Below are 21,343 nucleotides of genomic sequence, written 5' to 3'. Positions count from 1 at the left end.
AACAACTTTACTGCAAATCCAAAAATATGTCATCAAATGAAGTAGTGGTGCTGTGAGATCCAAATTTAATATCTTGTATGACTTCCATGAGCTTGAAGGACAGCATCCATGCGGTTTGGCAAGGATTCATACAATTTATTGATGAAGTCATCAGGAATAGCAAAGAAAACAGTCTTGCATGCCTCCCAGAGTTCATCAATATTCTTTGGTTTTGTCTTCCATGCTTCCTCTTTCATCCTACCCCACATCTGCTCAATGATGTTCATGTCTGGTGACTGGGCTGGCCAATCCTGGAGCATCTTGATCTTCTTCGCTTTAAGGAACTTTGATGTGGAGATGGAAGTATGCGATGGAGCACCACCCTGCTGCAGAATTTGGCCTTTTTTATGGTTGGGAATATAAGAGGTAGCTAAGATTTCTTGGTATTTTAGATTATTGATGTTGCCTTCCACCCTGCAGATCCCTCGCATACCCCCATACTGGATGTAACCCCAGACCATGATTTTGCCTCCGCCAAACTTCACTGTTTTCTGGGTAAATCTCTGCTCCATGCGGGTTCCAGTAGGTCTCCTGAAATATTTGCGGTGACTGTGGTGTAATTCAACAGAAGATTCATCTGAAAAATCCACCTTCTGCCACTTTTCCAGCGTCCATCCTTTTAGCAGGCTGTGGGCCTTGGCAAATGCCACACGGTTTTTCAATTGTCTTTTGTTTAGTGCTGGCTTATGGGCACTGATTCGACCGTGGAGGCCATTTCGAGACAGAATCCGACAAACTGTTCTGGTTGACACAGGGACTTCAGGTGACCAGGTCTCATGGAGCTCTGCTGCAGTGGAAAATGGGCTGGCCTTGGATTTTCGAGCCAACAAACAGTCCTCTCGAGCAGTTGTCTTGTGGGGTCTTCCTGACCTGGGCTTGTCAAAAACGTCTCCGGTCTCTTCAAATCTTTTTTTTATCCTCTGAACTTGACGCTGAGACACATTGAAGGTGTTTGCCACATCAGCAGTGGATTTGGTCTTCAGCCTCTTGATAATCAACACTTTAGTCTCAGGGTGAATCTTAGGCATGTTTGCAGAGGTCTAGTTGCAGTTGATGTGAAGGTCTAGTGTACTGGGGTTCTTTTTATACACACCGGAGACCTAATTGATCCATTATTAGTCACAGGTGAAGCTCATATGACAAGGCGACAACACTTATGTCTTGCCAAAAATTGACTCAATGGGCTTTACCAAGCTGTGAATATTAGAATACTTTTTGACAGTTTCGTTTTGCACTGAAACATTATTACAAAAGCTGATGGGATTAAAATGACCCATTTCTTGTAAAAAAAAATCTTGATTAGAAATATATTTTAGCAGCACTTCAGGTCAATTTGTACACAAGCAACAAGACTTTTGTCAGGGACTGTAATAATAATAATAAAAAAACAATTCTATTTGGAGATTTAAGATCTGGCATTTGCATGTAGTCAATTTCTTTTCTGTACTATGTTGCAGAAACTGTGACGACAGCTGTATAACAGAAAACATAAATATTCTCAATTGCCAACATAAAGTGACACACTTGTCAAAACTTCAGCTGAATTTTCTTGATTTCTACTATATATACATAACTCTGAAAAACCATTAGGCATTTGACGTGGCATTCCTTGTTGGTGATCACAGCTTGTTTCCAGTGGATGTATTCTTTTTCTCATTTGCTGCTTTTTGCTTCAATTGCATTATTTCAGCATCTCTGAAACAAGAAATGGATTAAACCAAATCAATGCATAATTTTATTCATTACAATATACAGGAAAATGTGTAATTTACCGAAGTGTCATATTTCTCTACTGTAAACCCTAGACTTACTTTTACTTTTTTTACATCTGTGGAAAAAAAAGATTAGTTTACAATGACCCAAAAATGCATTTTAACCAAAGCTGGTTTGCTCATTGCCTCAAAAAAGTCCAACAGAAGGGTAAAAAAATTCTTAATCCTGGATGAAATGGATTCTGATCATGTTCATTGTCATAGTTATACAACAGAGGCGGCATTTCCTATAAAAGCAGCGATTCAATTATGTTTGTTTCTTCTAAGATTTCCTGCAGTATGTTTAAACACTCTAGGTAAGTGAATTGAGCTTCTAAAGAGAAAGAAGAAAAGCCACAGAAGTCAAAGCAGTCAATGCAGACTGCTGCGCATAAGAAAACAGACACAGACCATGATGCACCAGGTACTATAGTTCTGGAATCAGTAAGTTCGGTATCTGTCAGTCTCCTAGTTGGGTTTGTACTGAAGCAGATGATAGAAAGACTAGTAGTGAAAAAATGGATTTAGGTTATTCAGAGCATTGCACAAAACAAAACAAAATACAGCTCCTCCCCCTCTGGCCACGACTGTTTAAAAGCAAAACAGAAAGCAAGCATCACTTAGTCAACCATCCTCTCAGCAGACAAGGTGCGTCAGCAGACAAGTAAGACGAGTAAGACAATGTAAGAATAAAGTAAATGTGAATTTATTGGGCTCATTCTAAAGAATCTGAACCCACCCAGCACTATTCAATAGGAAACTGATGTCTTGCATTACCTAAAACCAGAAAGAGAAATTCTTTGCAAGGAACAGTATGAATGATTTAAAATAAGTCTGCCTGGTCTTTACCTGCACTTTGTTTTTCTTCACACAATTAAATATGAACATATAGAATTTTTACATTTGGCTCTTTCACAAAATATTGGTGTCAAAGGAAGGTATTGATTTTTATATATAAACTCTTCTTTTCTTCCCTTATATTTCATCTACAACATTTCATATGCATTTGTACAGGGACAAACTTTTTTAGCATGCATAACTGGATTAGCCAGACCTCAGTGACAATTTTGGAGCCCACATTTTTCTTAATCTGTAATCATTTTCTCCAGTCACACCTATACATGCCTGACTCCTGAACACACACTTCCGAACAGGACATTGGCAAAAAGCAACACCCAAACTTATCAGTACTGTAATGCCAAATTTTCAAAAGAGACATTACTTTCCAAACACACCTAACTTTTCAGGTCCAAATTGGGTGCAAGGTTTTGCTAGATCCATAGGGAGCAATATTCCTGGTTTTTCACCTCTTATTTAAAAAAAAAAACAAAAAAAAAAAACACTTGCACTGAAACTAATTTCTATTTATTTTTGACAAATGAATTAAGATTTAACAAAACTCCATTGTAGTCGGCCTTCCTGCCTTATAGTTTCAGGAGGCTAGCTTTGAAACTCAGCTGTTTATATGGGCTTTGCATGCCCCTACTGCATCTGTGTAAGGTTTATATTTGCAGGGAACTCTAATTTTCCAATCCATATCTTAAACATGTAAACAGTTAGTTAATTGCCCTCCATAAATTGTGCAGTATGAGCAGGTCTGAGTGTGTGTACGAGTGTATCATGCATCAAACTGCTGCATCTTCTAATATCTGCTCCTACCAAACCTTGCTGCTCCAACAGCAACCTAGAACTTAAAAATTGTGTCTCGTCTATGTTTTGTGGAGAAAGAAAAATAGTGAACCTTCAGGAAAAAAAAAAACACAAAAAAAACTACAGTAGAATACTTTTTCAAGGTCAAGTATTTCCAGAAAGTAATTTCAAAAACCTAATAGTTTAAAATTTTAGGTGAACATGGCAGCAAGCAAAATTATCAAATTTACATACTGTTAATACCTCTTTATGCCATCTACTGTATATTTTGATTGAATTCACCCCAGAGAAAGGAAGTGAATGCTGCAACAATGTACAGGGAGAGCAGAAGCTAGCTGAATGAAATGCAAAACCATAGCAGGGCAAACAGTCACATGTGTATACCAAGAGAATACTAAACATACTAAACTGCAAGACGTGTATATAGGCTTCAGTGTTCTCCCCAGAAGTTTTTTCAGCCAGGTGGCATGAAAAAGTAGCCAGGTGGGGCAGGACGGGTAAATTTGGTGGTGGGAAAAATTTAAATGTGTACTATTTTTATTAGTTAATTATTACTTATTTTCTAATGCTCAATAATACTTCCTTTAAGGTTTGACACTTGTGCCAGAATATTTTTGTTAAATTTAAGAAGTATCCAATTCAGGATCCTGCGACCCTAACAAAAATTATAAATAACAATTGCTATGACATAAACCAAGCAGCACAAGTATTGTTGCTGCCGGGAAGAAAAGTGAAACCAATGAAGAAAAAAAAAAAAAAAAAAAAGAAGTATGGTAAATCTAATGAAGAAAAATAAAAATTATTCTTCAAAGCCAACTTGCATATGCAGGAGGTGTCTTCAGTTAAATATTTCTTCTTCTTTTCTTCCTATGAGGCCCAGTTGTCTGCAGCTTTCCCATAATCAAAGTACCCAGAATCTGGGCCCTACAAAGAGATCAGCATGAGATTATTTAGTGTGCTTTGATTCATGCGATTTCTCAAACATGTCTTGATCCTTTTCAGGGCAGAAAACCCCCTATCACATTCAGCTGTGGTCATTGGGATCACTAGCCTAATATGAGCTAGTTTGGCTAAATTTAGAAATGACTCTTTCAGCTCTGATGTCGTTGCCATTTTTAGTAAAATCTGTTTTGGACGGAGGTCTTTGTATGGTTGACTTCTGATCATTTTTGACACAACTGTCCATTCTTGTCTGCTACTTTCATATTTTAAAATTGGAGGGCTACTATTTTTGGGGTAATTTCAGCAGACTCCCTTGAATCGTGAGTTTCTGCATTGAAAACATTTGAAAAGCTGGAAATAATTGGCATGTCAGGGAATCTTGCATCTAGGTGCTTGACAACTGTCTCTAGGTATTTATCATATATTGCAGTTTTGAATGACATTAAATCACTCTGTGTATAAACAATGCGGAGATCTGAATATTCTTCTGCCTGACAATGATGAAGGTTTTGAAAATACCTCCTAGGAGTGTCTTTCAACTCCATGATGGACAATTTTGTCGCGAGCAAAATTGGCTCAATTTCGATAGGATTGACATCTTGCCTTTGCCAAGCTTCGATAAGTTGGACAACAAAGGTAATACGTCTGAAAGCATCGTCAGAGGGGAAACAAAATTGTACGTTTTAATACTGCTTAATCCTTCAGCTTTGATGTCATTTCGTTCGGTGGCCTCTCTTTCCAGCGCAGCTATGACACTCATCGTACACTGTCGTAGTGACTGTACTGCAGAGTCATGAGACAGACATCTAGTGTCACTGGCCATTTTCAGCTTAATCTGGGGAATGTTCAGAATATTTTGGATTTCCATTAAACCAGCCATTCTAACTGAAGAATTTTGGAAGAAATGGAACAGTTGCCTTAAGATTTAAATAATAAATATTATTTGTTAGATAAGGTACAGCAGCTGCTGCTTGGGCACTTACAAGGGCCAATCAGTGCTTTACACAGTGGCAGTTGACCAAGAGTCCAAATGTTTTATCTTTAAGCATTTTTTCCACACCTGTTTCCCAATCATAACAGCCACTCCATCTGACCTTAGTCCAACCAAATTAGCAGTTTTCAAGCCTAGAGTGTCCATAGTCTCACTCTGTGTTGGTTATAGTCTCCGCTTCCCCATCAATTATATTGCAGGTTGATACAATACTAATTTTGACCTCTTTAGTGACCTGGCAAACATATTTAATGTAAATAATAAAATTGTTTTACAACCGAGATGTCGGTGGTTTCATCACCCAGATATACTGAAAAAACTTTCAGCGTGTATATTTTTCAGTATGTTAGACTTTATTTCTGATGCTAAGACATCCAGCAGCTCTTGCATTATTTTTTCAGAGGTGTAATGTGCATTTTTACCAACAGTGAAATGTTGTAAAAAGGAACAACCCATTTCTTTACAGTGTTCCAACAGATTTTCAAACAACGTAATGTGGCAACTCATTTTTTGCCAACCAATGCATGGATCTTAAAGCCCCAACAAAGGCATCCAAGTTATTTAACACAGATACAGATCTTTCAATTTGACAGATTCCAGTGTGCCCTAGTACACGCTTTCCTAGAAGGTTAGCAGAAGACTCAATGTGCATTTTACTTTTCATGGTCCAGCAAGCTTTCTTTTCGAATTCTTGTGCATGGCACATTTACCCAAGGCGACTCCCTCCTTGGAGGGTGTTTGTTTGAATATTTCATGCACAATGAGCACCACATACCATTTTCTTTGACCATTAGCTAATCAAAATCTTTAAACCATTATTTGTTTATGCCGGATAAGCAGTGCTTAGATTTATCAATTGGCAGTGTGTGTGCTGAAGAGATGGACCCTGATGGACCAGCCTCTGCAATGTTTTTGTCTAAAATTGTCTCATCAGGAGTTGACGCTGCACCTTCATTAGTTTGTGGCGTCTCTTTTCTGAAATAACTGAGCAGTGTTGTTTTCTGAACACTTTTTTTACTCATGTTGGTAAAACGTTTGTAAAAAATTAAAAGTACCTATGAATAAGACTTTTGAGTGGGAAAGTGGGAGCCTGTTGGATATTCAATTCACACTTGCACTACGGCAGGGCAAGATATGAGCAACAAAAAAAAAGGAATGGCAGATGGGTCACTTTAACAAAACATCAGCAATTCAGTGACAAAACATTTTCTCAGGACACTGTGTGCTGCAAGGGTTTCTGCACACTTTTTGCAATATGGACGCAGGTCCAAATATGAACAAATATAAGAATGGCAGATGGGATCACTTTAACAGGAACCACAGTGAGTGCTACAAGGATTTTTGCACACAGAACACACCTAATGCTTAAACAACTATATATATATTGTCACAGATGAGCGGGAACACTGCCCGGCCGGGACGCCTGGACAGTCCCCGAGTTGGGCAATACTTCTCCTCGACCACAAGAGGGCAGCCGCCCGGGTTTATTTGGGGGCCACAAGGACGGAGCTGGGATGCTCGTGAGAGGACGTGGCCACCGCCAGGGGGCGCCCGGACAGTTAGGGAATCCTGGATGGCAGCACTTCCGCCACATCAGGAAGTGCTGCCGGAAGTAATTCCAAGAAGAGCCAGAGTGCTTCCAGGTGCTTTCCTTACACTTCCGCCACACCAGGAGGTGACATCAGGGGGAGCACCTGGGGCTCATCCGGGTCATAATAAAAGGGGCCGCCTCCTTCCAGTAGACGAGCCAGAGTTGGGAGGAAGGAGACGAAGCTTGTGAGGAGGGGACAGGAGGTCAAGAGAGAAAGAAGAAGAAAGGAAGAGAGTTGGTGAGAGAAGGAGAGAAAGAAGAAGAAGAGAAAGAAGAAGAAAGGAAGAAGAGTTGGTGAGAGAAGGCATTGTGGTGCAGAAAGATTTAAATAAAAAGAAGTGTGTTTTGGACATTCTGGTGTCGGTCTGTCTGTGGGTATGCTTTCCACTCTCTCTCTCTCTGTGTGTATATATACAGTATATATATATATATATATATATATAGGTTTGCTATGTACTGAATAAGAAGAGAGCAGCTGTACGCTTAGTAGCACTACACAGACTACCGCACTGACACCGAGAACAGAGACATCACTTCCTGGCACCTTTTTTCTGATATCTGACAGGCTGGTTCCACTAGTCCGTTTTTATTTTATTATTTACACTGACTCTGCATACGCTGTAATCCTGAATGCTAATTGAAGGCGTTATAAGTTTGTAACAACTTTTATTAACATATCGCAGTAGTCCTCCTCTCGCCCGCCCACCCCCACATCCTCTTTGCTACTGTATTAAGCATCTCCGCCCCTGCTATTAGCATATACAGCCCCCTCTCGCCCTCCCACCTCCCTATACAGTGGAACCTCGGTTCACGACCATAATTCGTTCCAAAACTCTGGTCGTAAACCGATTTGGTCGTGAACCAAAGTAATTTCCCCCATAGGATTGTATGTAAATACAATTAATCCATTCCACACCATACAAACTGTATGTAAATACATATTTTATTTTTTTTTTTAAGTTTTTAAGCACAAATATAGTTAATTAAACCATAGAATGCACAGCGTAATAGTAAACTAAATGTAAAAACATTGAATAACACTGAGAAAACCTTGAACATCAGAGAAAACTAACACTGCAATAGTTTGCGCTATAGCGCTACCAACCGCTGGCTAAAAGCACTTTTTTTAATGAGTTTTAAGCACAGGGAAAAAAATGAACATTTGAAAAAATCCGTAATTTAATACACCACCAAGAAAAATAACATTGCAACAATGCACGCTACGAACCGATCGCTGGAAACAGAAGTGAAAACAAAATCAAGCCCAGTGCATTCTTTAACTGCCTTCCTACCTTAATGCGTCCAGCTCTCTCTCGCGTCACCTCTGTGTGTGTGTGTGTCACGCTGTGTCTCGCGTTGCCTGTGTGTGTGCATCTGTCTCTTTCTCGCGCTGCCTCTGTGTGTGTGTTTGTGTGTTTCGTGCTTTCTCTCGCGCTGCCTGTGTGTGTGTCGCGCTCTCTCTCACGCTGCCTGTGTGTCTGCGCGTCACGCTCTCTCGTTCGCTGCACAGGAAATGCACAGGGAGAGACTGAACATGTACAAACCGAAAAGGAAACTGAATTGTTTGTATACCGAGTGTGTGGTCGTGAACCAAGGCAAAAGTTTGGCGAACTTTTTGGTCATAAACCGAGTTGTACGTGTACCGAGACGTTTCGTGAACCGAGGTTCCTCTGTACTCATTGCTTGTGAACTCCACTCCACCTCGTCCCCGCTATTAGCTTGTTCAGCATCCAGTGATCAGCAACATTCCACCCTGCCTCTCCCCTCACCACTTACAATTGTGCTCTTGCTTCTAAAATATTTACCCGCTCGCTCGTCATTTGCCACCTCTGCAGATCATTAGATCTGCCTGTACCTGTAGATTTGCAGCTGTCATCTCGCGCAATGTTATACGAGAGGACAGTTGGGTGCTCACCTAAATTAGCCGGGTGGAGCTAGGAAGAACACTGGGCTTATAGGAGATAAGGCAACTTATTCAAGGTATAAATTTACAATGTATATCCAGGCCATTTCAATTTCAGTTAACATCCATATAAAGTGCATTTTCTATATCCAGAATTTACTTATGATTTGCACAAACAAAGGCATGTTTCTCAGGCTGTTTACAGGTAGCATTCATATTTACACTCACCTAAAGGATTATTAGGAACACCTGTTCAATTTCTCATTAATGCAATTATCTAATCAACCAATCACATGGCAGTTGCTTCAATGCATTTAGGGGTGTGGTCCTGGCCAAGACAATCTCTTCAACTCCAAACTGAATGTCAGAATGGGAAAGAAAGGTGATTTAAGCAATTTTGAGCGTGGCATGGTTGTTGGTGCCAGACAGGCCAGTCTGAGTATTTCACAATCTGCTCAGTTACTGGGATTTTCACGCACAACCATTTCTAGGGTTTACAAAGAATGGTGTGAAAAGGGAAAAACATCCAGTATGCATCAGTCCTGTGGGCGAAAATGCCTTGTTGATGCTAGAGGTCAGAGGAGAATGGACTGACTGATTCAAGCTGATAGAAGAGCAACTTTGACTGAAATAACCACTCGTTACAACCGAGGTATGCAGCAAAGCATTTGTGAAGCCACAACACGCACAACCTTGAGACGGATGGGCTACAACAGCAGAAGACCCCACCCAAATAGGAAAAAGAGGCTACAATTTGCACGAGCTCACCAAAATTGGACAGCTGAAGACTGGAAAAATGTTGCCTGGTCTGATGAGTCTCGATTTCTGTTGAGACATTCAAATGGTAGAGTCAGAATTTGGTGTAAACAGAATGAGAACATGGATCCATTATGCCTTGTTACCACTGTGCAGGCTGGTGGTGGTGGTGTAATGGTGTGGGGGATGTTTTCTTGGCTCACTTTAGGCCCCTTAGTGCCAATTGGGCATCGTTTAAATGCCACGGGCTACCTGAGCATTGTTTCTGACCATGTCCATCCCTTCATGACCACCATGTACCCATGCTCTGATGGCTACTTCCAGCACGATAATGCACCATGTCATAAAACTCGAATCATCTTGAACATGACAATGAGTTCACTGTACTAAAATGGCCCCCACAGTCACCAGATCTCAACCCAATAGAGCATCTTTGGGATGTGGTGGAACGGGAGCGTCGTGCCCTGGATGTGCATCCCACAAATCTCCATCAACTGCAAGATGCTATCCTATCAATATGGGCCAACATTTCTAAAGAATGCTTTCAGCACGTTGTTGAATCAATGCCACGTAGAATTAAGGCAGTTCTGAAGGCGAAAGGGGGTCAAACACCGTATTAGTATGGTGTTCCTAATAATCCTTTAGGTGAGTGTATATTTAGGCATTTGCTCCTTGTGATTAAATAGCACGGTTTTACTAAATCTTGCCAGCTCACTGTATTTCTACTGTAGTACAATTTTATCAATTTGAAGAATAGAGACATGCTAAGAATACTATTAGAATAAATGTTTAAAACAATTTGCATATATGTATACAAATGCTTATATTACAGGATTACACATATATAAGGTATAAAAAAAAGTTCATATTACTTTAAATACCTTTTCAGTCTTTAATCAGCTTACTGTTCACTCCTCACCTGAGGAGACAAAGTCCAATACAAAAGAGTAACATTTTAATCGAAATAAAGGAATATTGCAGTGAATTTTAGTAACATCAAAATGTGAAAGATAAAGACATTAATAAAAATGAAAAAACATACTGTAGATAATGCTACAGAAGTAGATCAACAATGTTAATAAGCTCTGACTAGGTAAGTTCTATAAATGCAGGCCAGTTTGATACAGTTTATTTTTGGTGGGGGTGTATAAACTCTAGATTTAACCTGCCTTTTCCCATTCTTAGACACCAGTATATTTATTCATTAAGCATTAAATACTTTTATATGTCTGTTAAAAAATGTAGCCAAAGAAGAAGGTTATTACTTGTGCTAAATTACATACAGTTATACTACTTTCAGGATTAATTGCCATTCGAAACAAAAGGCATATCATTAGAAAGCTAGAAATCCCTATATTTCAGGCCAGTTACAACATTTTTTTTTACATGAACAGATCCTTGCAAATATAATTTAAATATTTTTCAAAGTTTGAAAAGTTGCAGCAGTACAAGTGATCTTCATTCAATCAATATTTCAATTAAAAATTCACTTACTCTGAAACAAAAATTAAGAATTAACTAGTAGCTTGTCAGTTCAAGTAAAAATCTCAAATAGACTGCTTGAATCCACAATTAGTTCCCGCAGTAATTTTTGCTTGAGCTATCTTTTCCAAAAAGCAGAGGGTGGTAGCACAAGTATTTGTAAAATTTTATTAATTAAATTCTGTTACTAGCAAACAATATAATGGATCGTCTGCAACATTTGCTAAATATTGGAATTACATGAAAAATCTGTAGTACTAGGTTGTTGTACCGTGTTAGCCATTATGAATGTAGAGAAAAGCCAAGCAAAATGACACCTTTTATTGGCTAACTAAAAAGATTACAATATGCAAGCTTTCGAGGCAACATCTTGCCTGAAGAAGGGGCCTGAGTTGCATCGAAAGCTTGCATATTGTAATCTTTTTAGTTAGCCAATAAAAGGTGTCATTTTGCTTGGCTTTTCTCTACATGAAAAATCTGAAAATGTTTATAGAAAAATGTAAAAAATACATGTTGAAAAATGACACCTTAACGTACATGGCATGATTTGTACCCCAAAGACCCTGGACAGTATGCCAGTCAATTGCAGCATACATTTTTTCTTAAGATATATTACACACTAGCTGAAATACCCAGCGTTGCCCGGGAGGAAAATAAAGTTGTTTTTTTTTTTTTTAATTGTTTGAGCAAAAACAATTAAAAAAAACACAACTTTAAAAATAAAAATAAATTAACAAACAATAAACCTGGGTTCTCTTCTCGGGTCATCCCTGAGTGGAGTTTGCATGTTCTCCCCGTGTCTGCGTGGGTTTTCTGCTTTGGGCTGGCGTCCTGCCCGGGGTTTGTTTCCTGCCTTGCACCCTGTGTTGGCTGGGACTGGCTGTAGCAGAACCCCGTGACACTATAGTCAGGGTATAGCGGGTTGGATAATAGATGGATGGATAAAAACTCACTAATGTGCTTGTCTTGCGGTGTTGTATGTATGTTATCCAGTTGACGCTCGGAACCGGCCAACTCTAATTTGAAAAGCAACAGGGACGCAGTGCTGCTCAAAAATAAAGAATGCCGGCAGTCACCTGGTATATACTAACTGTGTAAGCAGCATGGGATCCTAGAAAGTATTTAACTCGTCAGAACTACTCTGGGCATCTCTCTGCTAGAAGGATTCATGTTGCCGAACTGCTCGCATCGTTTGTGCATTAGCAGCTAAGCGACTGTCTTTCTTAGGCGGTTTCCTTTTGTCGGTGTACTGGCCTCGCTTGCGTATCCTCAGAGCTGGAGTCCTCACCCCGACTCTATGTCTCACTTCTGGGCCGGACAGACAAACACACACCTCCACACGTAGAACTCTATTTAATTTCAAAAGCAACAGGGGTGCAGTGGCGCTCAAACATAAAGAATGCTGGCAGTCACCTCCAGTTCGCCCTCTGGTGGTCATTCCAAGTGTCAACTGGATAATAACATGCATACAAGACCGCAAGATCAACCCCCCACCCTACCCAGAAGGGGGTGGGTTACGGCTGATTTCACCCTAAAGTATTTTTAGTCGACCAATGAGGAACATGTGTACCAATTTTCCTGAAAATCGCTCCAGCCTTTCTATAATGATATAGATTTGTCAACATATGTTAGTGCTTCCTCTGATTAGCCTGGCATTGTCCCTGGTCAAACTTGCTTACAAATTTCTAGTAATGTCCATCACTTAGCAGGAATAATATGTCACTGAGCAATAATGTGTAATGTTTAAGAAATATTGACTCTTCACTGCAGAGAATGTTAAAAAAAAAAATAAATAAATTTTTATGTAATGTTCTGAAAAAGTTAAGTGCACAGATACTGCAACCTTTGCATATTTGTTGTGTTATGCGTTTCATCTGAGATGCGATGACTACAATTGTTCCTTTCATAACAGAGCAAGTACAGTCGTGGCCAAAAGTTTTGAGAATGACACAAGTATTGGTTTTCACAAAGTTTGCTGCTTCATTGTTTTTAGATCTTTTTGACAGATGTTTTTCTATGGTATGCTGAAGTATAATTACAAGAATTTCATAGGTTTCAAAGGCTTTTATTGACAATTACATTAAGTTTATGCAAAGAGTCAATATTTGCAGTGTTGGCCCGTCTTTTTCAAGACCTCTGCAATTCGCCCTGGCATGCTGTCAATCAACCTCTTGGCCAAATCCTGACTGATGGCAGCCCATTCTTGCATAATTAATGCTTGGAGTTTGTCAGAATTTGTGAGTTTTGGTTTGCCCAACCGTCTCTTGAGGATTGACCACAAGTTCACAATGGGGTTAAGGGCTGGGGAGTTTCCTTGCCATGGATCCAAAATTTTGATGTTTTGCTCCCCGAGCCACTTAGTTATCACTTTTGCCTTATGGTACTGTGCTCCATCATGCTCTAAACGAGAAAGGCATTGTTCATTGACAAACTCCAAGCATGGATTATGCAAGAATGGGCTGCCATCAGTCATGATTTGGCCCAGAAGTTGATTGACAGCATGCCAGGGAGAATTGCAGAGGTCTTCAAAAAGAAGTATTGACTCTTTCCATAAACTTAATGTAATTGTCAATAAAAGCCTTTGAAACTTATGAAATTCTTGTAATTATACAGTACTTCAGTGTACCATAGAAACATCTGAGAAAAAGATCTAAAAACACTGAAGCAGCAAACTTTCTGAAAACCAATTCTTGTGATTCCCAAAAGTTTTGGCCATGACTATACATCAAACTTTCACAAGTTATCGGATTCACCCTCCACAACAGAAAAATTATCTACCATCTTTAATTTCCATTTTTAAATAACGCTGACACTGAGTAATCTCATTAAGAATTACATTTAACAAAACATCTTGTTTCGTTATGCTCTTATGGAAAACATATTAAACTACATCACTGTCATTTACCATGCTTTACAACTTACCGTTGCTTTCTTTGTGCTGGAGATAAATTATCATCTTTCCTTTTGCCTTTAAGGTTTTCTTGATTTTTCTTAATATTCTTCTGTCGTGCCAGTTCACGCTGGTTTCCACCTGGTAATTTGCCCAACACAAAAAACTGCAGATTAAACATGCTCTAACAGTCTACAATCTGCCAGTTGTAACAGAATTTCTAAAAAATACACAAATTATTAAATTATCATTAATATTACACATAAATGTGGGGCATTTTTGCTCCTACACTTGTATTTTAATCGGCAAAATTTTCAATTTAGGGGCATTTTTGCCATTTGTACCCAATTATTTAGGACATTGCAGACAAGATGGAGATTTTATATGGAAGACCTACCTTCTCACTCATTCACTGGTCACTAGTCATGCCAAGTAATAAATTATTCACTGGCTATCACTGCACATTATGTGATTTCATCATTGCACAGCATGGTCTTTCAATTACAAGTAAATAAAAGCATTATCAGTTGGAAAGTATACCTTGTATTTTTTTCTCTATATCACATATAGACAGGATATAGAGTAGACAGGTATTTGTCAAAGGACCTATGTCAAAACATTTCTCTAGCAAAATGTCTGGGTCTAAATACTCTTACATTAAAATGTACATTAAGCAAGTCTGCAGTATATAGTAGATGGATCCTTACGAGTCCAAATCAGAAATATTTAGTTAGGGGTCTGCCTGACATGTACAATCACACCTGTGCACTGTTGCAAATACAAAACACTTTCAATAAGCTCTTACGTGGCAGAGCAAAATGATTCAAGATTGTAATTTCAAATTAGGAAGTAGTAGGAAAACAAATAATATTATTAAACATTTAAATTCAATATACAATATCTTGTTAATGCTGCTACTATGTAAACATTTCTGTCTAATTGGGTTCACTTGGCATAGCTAAAGACCTTGCAAGTCCTGTATCAGAGTACTCCAACAAACTTTTTTAATACAGTAATCTTGTAGATATTCCCATTTCTGTCGGTACAAACTCTTAACTTTACCCAGGGTCGGAGTAATTTTTCACCATGAATCTGTGAACATTTGGCTATCGCTGTGTGCTTTTTAGTGTTGAATTGTGTACAGTGCATCCGGAAAGTATTCACAGCACATCACTTTTTCCACATTTTGTTATGTTACAGCCTTATTCCAAAATGGATTAAATTCATTTTTTTGCTCAGAATTCTACACACAACACCCTTAATGGCAACGTGAAAAAAGTTTACTTGAGACTTTTGCAAATTTCTTAAAAATAAAAAAAACTGAGAAAGCACATGTACATAAGTATTCACAGCCTTTGCCATGAAGCTCAGAATTGAGCTCAGGTGCATCCTGTTTCCCCTGATCATCCTTGAGATGTTTCTGCAGCTTAATTGGAGTCCACCTGTGGTAAATTCAGTTGATTGGACATGATTTGGAAAGGCACACCCCTGTCTATATAGGGTCCCACAGTTGACAGTCCATGTCAGAGCACAAACCAAGCATGAAGTGAAAGGAATTGTCTGTAGACCTCCGTGACAGGATTGTCTCGAGGCACAAATCTGGGGAAGGTTACAGAAAAATTTCTGCTGATTTGAAGGTCCCAATGAGCACAGTGGCCTCCATCGTCCGTAAGTCGAAGAAGTTCAAAACCACCAAGACTCTTCCTAGAGCTGGCCGGCCATCTAAACTGAGCGATTGGGGGAGAAGGGCCTTAGTCATGGAGGTGACCAAGAACCCGATGGTCACTCTGTCAGAGCTCCAGAGGTCGTCTGTGGAGAGAGGAGAACCTTCCAGAAGGACAACCTTCTCTGCAGCAATCCACCAATCAGGCCTGTATGGTAGAGTGGCCAGACGGAAGCCACTCCTTAGTAAAAGGCACGTGGCAGCCCGTCTGGAGTTTGCCAAAAGGCACCTGAAGGACTCTCAGACCATGAGAAACAAAATTCTCTGGTCTGATGAGACAAAGATTGAACTCTTTGGTGCGAATGCCAGGCGTTACGTTTGGCGGAAACCAGGCACCGCTCATCATTGGGCCAATACCATCCCTACAGTGAAGCATGGTGGTGGCAGCATCATGCTGTGGGGATGTTTTTCAGCGGCAGGAACTGGGAGACTAGTCAGGATAATGGGAAAGATGACTGCAGCAATGTACAGAAACATTCTGGATGAAAACCTGCTCCAGAGCGCTCTTGACCTCAGACTGGGGCGACGGTTCATCTTTCAGCAGGACAATGACCCTAAGCACACAGCCAAGATATCAAAGGAGTGGCTTCAGGACAACTCTGTGAATGTCCTTGAGTGGCCCAGACTTGAATCCGATTGATCATCTCTGGAGATATCTTAAAATGGCTGTGCAACGACGTTTCCCATCCAACCTGATGGAGCTTGAGAGGTTCTGCAAATAGGAATGGGCGAAACTGGCCAAAGATAGGTGTGCCAAGCTTGTGGCATAATATTCAAAAAGACTTGAGGCTGTAATTGCTGCCAAAGGTTCACTGATAAAGTATTGAGCAAAGGCTGTGAATACTTATGTGCATGTGATTTCTCAGTTTTTTTATTTTTAATAAATTTGCAAAAACCTCAAGTAAACTTTTTCACGTTGTCATTATGGGGTGTTGTGTGTAGAATTCTGAGGAAAAAAATGAATTTAATCCATTTTGGAATAAGGCTGTAACATAACACAATGTGGAAAAAGTGATGTGCTGTGAATACTTTTCGGATGCACTGTATGTGCGGTTTGTGACACTTTACACAACTGTTCCTCCAATGAGTGCATTTTACATTGTCAATGCAAACAGGACCGTGTGCTTACAAAATTCCAGAAGCACACGGTCACCAATGAAAGGGTCTGTACCCCAGGACTTTGACGAAATTTACATCATGCACACCCTTAGTGGCAATTTACATCATGCGCACCCTTAGTGGCAATATGGATGCTTCAAGTATAAACTGACCTTTAGCCTTTGCACTCACATTGATTAAAGCCTGGTTTATACTTACTGAAGTCTGTGGCCAACACAAAGCTTTGGCACAGTGAATGACCACAACACATTTATACTTATTGTGGCTCATTCAATTGGCACATTGATATTTTCCTACTCAGTAAGTGACAGTGTTTTACTAGTGTTTGATATATAACAATATCACAGCAGAGGATGCAAGACTCTGCTAATAGAAGAAGAGTTGTGTCTGCTATTACTGAGTTTAAGAGGGAAAAGAAGAGAAGGTGGATTGTCAGACCTATTAACCAAAAGTGGTTAAGGAAAGGCAAGTATAATATTCTTGCAAGTGGCCTGACCTACATGATAAGTAGATGCATTTCAAATGTTTTTACATGGCTTTCTTATGTTTTGATGACCTGTTATGTTATTTTCAGCCCTTTGTTCAGCCTTCTGGCATCCATGTAACCAGCTTCTCATTGAAGTTCACCATATTGGATACACAGTGCCACATTCTCATTACCTCAGAGTTTGAAATTTTCCATGTACATCGTCTAATGTCGTTATTTACACCATGTAGCCCTTATACGCAGTGTAGGCATATCAAGTATAAATCAGTCCTAAACACCTGGACTTTGTACACACCTCCCAATCTCGACAGACAGGATGGTTAGCGAGATCCTCAGACTGTCTCTGCCATTATTGCTTGCAGCCTCTGGCAAAGCACCAAGATGATGATCAAACTTGACTATACATGAAGTAAAAACTGTAACAAGTTTTATGGAGGCTGAAACATTCATAGGATTATTACGGAGCCTGGAGGGGCAAGAGCACATGGCTCGTGCACCCAACTATCTTTGTTGCCCTCTAAACCAGCATCCCACATGGTATGTCTATACTGTACATCATTTTATTTGTGTGAATTCAGCATAGTGTTCGGCGCACAGCAAATTCAAGTTTTGCTGTATGAAACTTTTTGGATTTTTTTTCTGAATATTTTTTATTTAAAGTTGGTTGAATCTGCCCATTTAGGTGGTGCTGAAAATATAATAAATTAGACTTGGGTGTGTTAAAAAAACAATACTTTCATGCTCAGACACCATTTAAATTGGATATTTATATGTGGATTTTTGCACATTTTCACAGATCTCATAATTGATTAACTGTTCAGTTAGCTGATTAAAGTGTGGCACCAGGTGTCTTCAATATTGAACCTTTTCACAATATTCTAATTTTCCGAGATACTGAATTTGGGACTTTCATTAGTTGTCAGTTATAATCATCAAAATTAAAAGAAATAAACATTTGAAATACATCAGTCTGTGTGTAATGAATGAATCTAATATACAAGTTTCACTTTTTTTAATGGAATTACTGAAATAAATCAACTGTGTCATGATATTCTAATTTTATGACCGGCACCTGTAAATGATAAGCGAGTCAAGCTTCGGCAACTGCAAAATACGACATTGCACCACTAACTACTAAATGGTTATATTAAAATATTATCCGTTTTTTAATATGAGCAGGTCAAAATAAATAAACTACTTACGAGTCATTGCTAACAAATGTAACAGCCAGAAAACTATCCGAGTATACAACTTGCAACAGTATGCCACCACTCACTGATAGAAAATTCCAGGGAGCACCTCCTTCGCATAGCAGCAAGAAAAAGAGTGGCGTCATCAACATGTTACCATTGGCTGGCGGCCACAAGTACGGATATCCTTAAAGGTCAAAATTGTTCTCAACTTTAAATTGGTGTAGAGACAGAGGCAGAAGTGATTTGCTTCACTGAAAGATTAAATGACGTACACTAGATTTGTACTGTAATTATATGGCAAGACTTGTTTTTTAGGAATGTGGGTGGCTTTAAAATAATTAAGAATCGTCATATAGACAAAATTACTGAAAACATGGAAATACTGGGATTGTCATGTCTACAAAGAACTGTGATGTTCTTACATGCATGCTCCACTAACATTAGATACTTCGCCATTCTCTAACGTTATGATAAACGAGTGTATTAAATTACACACCTCTATTTTATTTCATATAAATCACATCTCAGGTTTCTTTCTGTACTCACTTCCTGAAACCGTCTAGAATATCATCGTTATTCCAGCCCATCAAATTATGTATTTTTTCCAACACTGTAAGCAACCGAAAGTCAATTACCGAAAAGGTTTAAGGCAGCATAAACAAGCAGGATCTCTGGACAGAGACACCAGCAACGACAGCACACCTGTTGTCCCAATGAGAGTCGTACCAGGAAATGCATTTTAAATATACTTAGATGTTTATGTGGATGTCATCAGATTTCGACTAGAATCAATTTATTAACCACTTCTATGGGTTTCATTAAGTGTTTGATGATGGTTGCACATATTTTGCATCAGCCTTAGTTTCTGCATTAAAAAATAATAGAAGTTACTGAAACACAACTTTTAAGATTTTACCGTGGTCATGCTACTTGTTGGAATGGGACATTTGCCTTTAAAACTTTAAAGATTAAACTTGCTTATAATGTATTGGGGTCATATTTAATAGTAAAATAATGATCATCAGGTTATTTTTATATTGAAAGACTGTTGGGAACATTGGAAAAAAAGTTTTAACAGTTTGGGGTGTGTTCTGCACAGATGAAAGTATAGGATTTTCTGTGAAGTAATACTGAGGCAGTTCTCTGTAATTCCACTTTGTTGTTTTCCTTTGCTGCTACATTTTATGCTTTTAATAACGTAAAGTAAATAATATTTATAAATAAATTTCTTAAACTTTTATGGAATATTAACTATGTGTACAGCTGGATCTAAACATACTAGGGCAGTTTTTTTCATGAATCTTAAGTTTTTATAACAAAAATATTTTGTAATTATATCACATATAACAGAATTGAGTTGTTATTTTGGACTCACAATGGAGTGGGGAACTTTGTTCAGATACTTTTTCAGGTATATAATAGGCCTACATGTTTTTCAATGGGTTCCCGCATATAAAAGAGTTAAAAAGAGCGATAAAGTTGATGGTTTTCTAAGAAAGGTATGAAGCATCCTAATGTCAATGTACATCACAAATTAAAAAGGTTGTTAATAGTTTTAGGGTTGTGGCAAAAATTGCGTGATAATGAAAGTAAAGAGAGACATCTTAAAATGAAAATGTTGGGGCTAGAGGAAAGGTTATGGAAGATGAGAGTAAATTATTTTAACACATTTTAGAATTGGACAGCTATGTTAAATTATTATTTCTGACTAGACATTAACGTCGCACTTCATTGACCCTTGACCTTCATTGACCATATATGTGTACAATGATTTAAGATATAAAAAGGTAGGGGAAGTGACAGCGAAGGTGGTAGGGGTGAGAATGGTGCCCATACGCATGAGCCGCATAGCCGCCCTGCTGCCCGCTGCTGAGAGTTGATTCTACAATCATATAAAATAAAAATAAAAAGAATAATAATTCCAGAACTCTTTACTTTTAATATAAGGCTGTAGTGCAGAGTTTCAGAGTACTATAAGTGCACCAAATTTCAGACTACAAGTTATGTGACTTTTGACCTTGACCATCCTAGGTTGACCTTTGACCTTGGATGTCAATCATCACCCCAAAAGTGGATAGTAGAGGTCATATAGTATATGTGTACCAAATTTCAGGTCAATAGGTCAAATGGTTTGCAAGCCACGGGTGATTTAAAATCCTGGACAGAAAAACGGACAGCCACAGTAGCATATTATATAAGAAGATAGGAGCACTAGGGTGTTTACTGTGTTATGCATTATGGATGTATTGAAAAATTAAACAAAATGACACCTTTTATTGGCTAACTAGAAAGATTACATTATGCAAGCTCTTTCAAGGCAACTCTGGCCCAGTCTTTCTAGTTAGCCAATAAAAGGTGTAATTTTGCTTAACTTCTCACTGTTTCTGATAGGAAAATATTACTCAAGATTATGTAGATTTGGTATTCATTATGAGACACACAAGGCATACACAATTAAAAGAAATTACAGGAAAACTTTGGGAATTAATTTTTGAGTTTACTGTGTTTATTAGGTGATGGAGAAAATGTTAGATTCATATGTCTGTTGTCTTTCACCCGCAATCTATAGGGCTGTATGTTCCGGTAATAGTAGTGTCAGTCCTCTTTATATTCTACATTACACTCTAGTAAGTCTGTGGCAGTAATAATGCAAAACTTTGTAATTAAAAAATAAAAATAATTAAAAATCATTAAAACAATGATAAAAGTGTAAGAAAGAATACAACTACTGTACTACTAAATAATAATTAATAATAATAAAGTATTAATACTACTACTAATTATTAATAAATTATAGTAGTAACTAAACAGATGATTTAACTAACA

The 21,343-nt window shown here is 38.5% G+C and overlaps 1 long non-coding RNA gene across 1 annotated transcript; it reads right to left on the bottom strand.

Moving 5' to 3' along the window:
- Positions 1-1,360: 1,360 nt before the first annotated feature.
- Positions 1,361-18,650, bottom strand: LOC120532462. The gene is made up of 4 exons (XR_005634300.1): positions 18,527-18,650; positions 14,028-14,136; positions 10,505-10,542; positions 1,361-1,734 (listed from the first exon to the last, which is right to left on the bottom strand). It is a non-coding gene; the product is annotated as an uncharacterized LOC120532462 (long non-coding RNA).
- Between the last annotated feature and the right edge of the window lie 2,693 nt (positions 18,651-21,343).

Source organism: Polypterus senegalus, chromosome 7, assembly GCF_016835505.1.
Source record: "Polypterus senegalus isolate Bchr_013 chromosome 7, ASM1683550v1, whole genome shotgun sequence".
NCBI lineage: Eukaryota > Metazoa > Chordata > Cladistia > Polypteriformes > Polypteridae > Polypterus > Polypterus senegalus.
The sequence above is the reverse complement of the archived record's forward strand: the minus strand, read 5'-3'. Positions and strand labels throughout refer to the sequence as shown.